The sequence below is a fragment of the Rhinolophus ferrumequinum genome, chromosome 12, assembly GCF_004115265.2.
Source record: "Rhinolophus ferrumequinum isolate MPI-CBG mRhiFer1 chromosome 12, mRhiFer1_v1.p, whole genome shotgun sequence".
Taxonomy (NCBI): Eukaryota; Metazoa; Chordata; class Mammalia; order Chiroptera; family Rhinolophidae; genus Rhinolophus; species Rhinolophus ferrumequinum.
Window position 1 is genome coordinate 22,017,410 of NC_046295.1, and position 5,810 is coordinate 22,023,219.

The following is a 5,810-nucleotide window of genomic DNA, read 5'->3' on the forward strand; positions in this document are numbered from 1 at the left end:
CACCTCACATAATTTGGCACTGTTTAGAACCAGCAGCCTCTGATCAGAAGGAGCTCGTAATGAGCCCAGGGAGACAGAATGACCTCTTATTAGAAGAAGCACTGTCTCTCTCAGGCTAGGCTGAGGTTGGAAACTCCGGGAAGATCAAGCTGCAGCTGTTGGCTTCCTTTTTGACTTGGGGAAGATAGAGGTCTTATTGGGATCGAGCTACCCACTCACTTCACAAACGGAGAGCTGGTTATTAAAGGAGAATGAAATGAAAGAGCTTTTTGTCACTATAATGTAATGAACTTTATCATTTGGGGGAACAGTAAATGCCAACCTTCATTTCTATTTAGATAATGTAGGGACTAGAACTAGCTAGCGAAGAGGGAAATAAAATGTGGTAGTTCAGGAACAAGCTTGAACTCGGGTTAGTTAGAACATTAATAAACACATAACTAGTCTACCGTTTAATTCTACTTCTTCCCACCAAGGTTTTGAATGTATTTAAAATAAACATACACATGCTTTATTTTAATGAAACAAAGAGCCAAGTAATTGCTATAGAGGAGTGAAAACTTTTTGCCTAAGATTATTAATCAGGAACAGATTTTCTACTGGGAAACAGGATTTTTAAGCAAAAAGATCAAGAGATCAGTCAGCCTTGGGATCAGTGACACCTGGGTTTGAACCTCAGCCTTTGGGTAAGAAGCCCTCTGCATCCCAGAGACTCTTTCGTAATGTGGGGTCAATGTTACCCACCTTGTAGAATTGTTACGAGATGAGGTGAGTGAATGCACTCCCAGATCTTTCACAATGCCTGACACAGAGAAAATAATTGAAGTATTCCATCCATTTTCTGCATGAGGGCTAGAATTCAGAACATTGATGTATTTGGACCATTACATCATTACTTTCACTAACCTCTAACTGAGAAGTAGCATTTCTTAAAAAATGCATGTAAACAACATTAGCATATATAGTACCTGTGATGTTGACACTAATAGAAATCACGGATATTTTCATAACACAGTACAGCTACTTCAGATATTTCAAAATTATTATTTACACTCATCCCCATTTTGAAATTATGGTAGTTACTAGACCCACTGCTGGATCTTTTTATTTAATGCGTTAATAAAGAAGCACTTGTGTCACTACCTCACAGAATTGCTTTAAATATGTGATAGTTACACGTCCGTAATTGATTTCCTTTGTAATACCATGTATTTTACTTTATTATTTTAAAACATGCTTTAGATGACAATTTAACATATTCTGAGAAGTCTAGAGGCTTCACCAAACTGCCAAATGGGTTTGCTTTACCCTTTGCTGGTGGTGTTATAGTCAGCGGCCATGAAATGGACAAAAGTTGTGTTGATTGGGGTTGTGAATAGATGTGACCATTGTTCAGATGGATCTAATTTGGGCTATTTTCTGCAAAAATGGTAAGTTTGTACTTGCAGTTGATATTGTTTGATACTCAGCTGTTGACTATTTGCTGAGATTTTTACTTGCAGAATGAAAGTCAACTCTTATATTTCATCTTTTTTTTTTTTATCACAAGGAAGTGGAAAACAAGGAGATGTGTCCAGGTCACTGAGAGTCATTTTTATATGCTCATGTCCCAAAGATCTTAGAGAGTCATTAGGATTTTATGACACCAATTTATTGGCTTTATTTGTGACAAAGGTACTGTGAAATAAGATAAGAATCAGTGGCTTGTAAATCTTGTCTCCCAGCCGTTAAAAATAAAAATGAATTCAACCATTAGCTGGTTAATATTTTCTTACATTTCACTGGTTCTGAAACATGCCAAAATATGCTTATTTGCAACAGCTGGAAAATTATACTGCAACCAAAATTATATTTCTTGGCTTCCTACAGAATGTTTTTGCTCTGAGAGCTCAAGAATAGTATAACCAGTGATTTTTTTTTTAAAACCTATGCCTATAATCAAACCAGAAATGTCACCAGTTTTTATTATAGGACAGTATATGTTTTATAATGCTACTTTTCTTTAGTATACATTTATGGCATATTTCTTATTCTAATAGGTGGGTAAAGTACATGAAAATTAAAAATATCAACATTATAATTTATGATGCAGCATATGTAAGTCTGACCTATTTTTTCTTGCTTTAGTACATTTAAAGACATGTTGCTCTCCTTTTCATCACATGTACAGCCTTACAAATAAGTCAGACAGCATCATGTTTGTTAATATTCTACTTATAGCAGAGTTTATTTTAAAGGAAGAGGATAGAATTTGACCAATGTTGAGGGCAAACTGGTTTTAAACGGCACCAACAATGTCCTTTAAAATGTTGTTGAGATAAATGTGCCATTAATGCTAAACATCTTTACTCACTTGGTAGTAAATTTATTCTGAGGTAGGTAGACTTTTTTATTCCAAAAGAGCTTCTGTCATCTCCTTTCAATTGTTTCCTTCAATACTTGCTCTGAGTTATGGGAAAGTAGATTCCCACAAAATGCATTTCTACTCTGACTTTAGTTTTGCCACAACTTGGTCTACCTTTTACATTGGAGTAAAAACCTCATTGAATACTTTATCCTAACAGAAGGCACTTTATGTAAACTAATAATCTGACAGCCCATTTGGAGTCCTCTTTTTGTGGAACTGGCATAATAGAGGTTGGGCAAAATTTTCCATTCTGTCTTATTCAAGTTTTCTGTCTACTAGACTAGAAGTTCTACATATTCAACTTCTGCAATAATTTGATTTTTTTTTTTTGCCAATACAAATCATTATCATATGGTGTTCAATGTCTCCTGTGCTCTGGTTAGTCACTGATTTATTCATATTGTACCATCAATAGGCAGTTGCTGCACCTAGATGAACAAATGAACTGATTGCAGCTCCAACCTTTGGGAAGATTGTCCCTCTTCCTGTCTTTCAAGAACACCACTGAAAGTTGCTGTAACGCAGCCACCACTCATTTTGAGCTGGCACCCACATACTGGCTTAGCTTACCTGTAAACCAAACTCAGGTTTTTTTCCTCCTCCTTCAGATGGACGGGATACACCCTCACGCCCTCTGCGTACAGCTATAAATATGAGTAAAAGAGCGGTCCTGATGTGACTGTATTGGGTGACAAGGGAATCTGAGCTCCCTGCCCAAGCAGCTTATCTGGACTGTGCCATTTCCAGCTTAAGATAGACTGTCGCTGCCGCTGAGCCGATCGGATTCATGACTTAATAGTTCTGGCAGAACACAGCCTATTGGGCAGTTCTAGGTGCATAGTCAGTTGGTGTCCCATGGTCAAGCATTTTGTCTTTACCAGGGCAGAGTCACAAAGCAGGGGCTATTAGTCAAAGAACATATAATCCCCTGTTGCAGAAGACATGGCCCTGTTCCCAAATCCCAGGGGCCTGCACTGCAATTCTCACCCTGGAGTTTGTCACCACAGAACATTTAGTGAGCTGGTACCCCTCTCATCAGCTGGGTAAGTGGTACGTCCTCTGGTCCCTCTCGTTGAACACAATCCTTTAGTAAGTATTTTGCCCTGACGTAATATATCTATTCTAGCATGACTATTTCCACCAGACTCTTTATTCCTTCCTGTATCATATGCTGGGACAACTCAGGCACTTCCATTCCACTCAACATTCACCAGCACTTTCTCTACACTTATAAGAGCCATGCTAACAGTAAATGTGTCCTGTCCCTCAGGGTCCTTGCCGGCATGCTAAATCCAGTGTCGATGAATCTTTTCAATGAATCTTTCCTTATTCTGTCATATATTCTGGCCCCTTGGCCAAAGTCCTTCAAAATCCAGTCCCATGGTGCTTCTATAACCACTGCTGGTATGTGTTCTCTAGTTCCTACCACTTCTTCAGTGTATAATCTCCTCTCTCTTTCATCAGGCCTAGCATATCTCCTAGGCAATTATGCTTTTTGACCTGACAAGAAGAAGAAGAGGTGGAAGGAACTCCTCAGAAGAACACCTGTTGCCTTTCAGGAATGAGGTCTTGTTATGTCTTCTAACATGGGAGACATGCTAGCTCTTACTAGGAAGGAGTGGGGTACCTATGTAATCTTTGAAGGTTCAGGGAGGTCTTCAGAGCCAACATTCTTGGGGGCATTCATCCAGATATCCCTATCCGATGTTTTGGGGGCCAAAACATCATATTCCTGATCAGGACCCTGACTTTAGCATAAGAGACTGCTTTGGCTGAGCATTCAAACATCAAATATATCTCAGGAGCCCTGGAACTCTATCAGATCCCACATCTGCCACTCAGCTGTGCAGGCTATTCCATTGAGGAGCTCAAGTTCTCTCTATAAGCTACTACGTATAGAGGACTTCTGGCTCTCACACTTTAACCTCCTCAATGGCCCTCATTCTCTAGTTATCCCTCTGCAGGGTATAAAACAATTGTGCAGTATCTAGTCAACTCCACTGCCCTGGTAGGCGTCGCCACTCTCTCTTACCACTTTTTGTCAGATACTTAAAGTGTTGCACTTCCATTGGTGCTCCCTTCACCAGGACATTTCCTCAGCTCACCGCCAGTGACATCCTTACCAACTGAGCCCCACCATGTGTTAGGGATTATCTGTGTCCCACATGCCACTAAGGAAGGCTGTTTTTTTTTTTTTCCTCTGGCCAGGTGGTGAGTGAGCAGTCTCCGATCCCCATCTTGCTGCCTGTTTTCCCAGCTGACTCAAGAAAGACACCACTCATTAGTTCAGGTCCTCCAAAAAGCAGACACAAAGCATTAGCTGTTTAAGAGATGCCTGGGAAGGATAAAGGGGAAGTAGCTGGAGAAGACAGGGAGAGTCTCAGATCGTGGTACACAGTCTGACTTCTGTGAATGAGAGGGGGGAAGTAAGGATGATTGGACAGGCAGAGCCTCAGACCTCAGCAAAGTTCTAAGAAAGTTTCCGTCAAGTTGCTGGGACTCCTCTAGCTTTTTCACAATTGACATATAACAATGTATAAGGTTAAGGTATTCAATGTGATGATTCAATACGTGTATATATTGTGAAATACTGACCACAATAAGGTTAGTGAACACATCCTGCACCCCACACAATTACCATTTTGTTGTTGTTGTTGTTATGGGGAGACCGTTAAAGCTCTATTCTCATAGCATTTGCCAAGTATACCATACAGTATCGTCAACTATAGTCATCACCCTGTACATTACCTCCCTAGAAATTATTCATCTTCTGCCTGGAAATGTATGCCCTTATGACAAACTTCTCCCCATTTCTCCCACTCCTCAGCCTCTGGCAACCACCCACCATTCTATTATTCCTACAAGTTCGGAGAATAAGCCGTGGTGTATGTTGCAGGAACGGGCTTGCTGTGCTCACGCACTGGGAGGAGCAGTGCTTGGGAAGTGAAGTCTTAGTGCTGAGGTGGGGATGGATCCAGATGTACAGCAATGGGCCATCAGTCAAGTATGCATCCCATCAGAAGAGTTCTGCATGATGCATTTTCCTGGCTGCCACATCATGGAATTGTGTTCCTTTCCTGCTGAGCACTTAGTCGTGGTCTTCTCCACCAGATTATAAACTTCGTAAGAGCACAATGCTGTTTTGCTCTCCATTTTATTTCCAGGTCTTAGCACAGTACCTGACACATACTGATTCTTACATGTTTCTCTAACGGCTGTTGAAGAGATGTGCTGCTCCGAAACATACCGTTGTAACGTTGCTTGAAAATAAAAACACAAAAAAAAAACAACAAGGAAGATGTTCCGAAACAGAAGGTATTGCTGTCAACTTCACAGTGTGCCTTGGGCCTAGCAACATGAAAGGAGGGCATGCCCACCCACAAGCCACCTTCACGCCAACCGT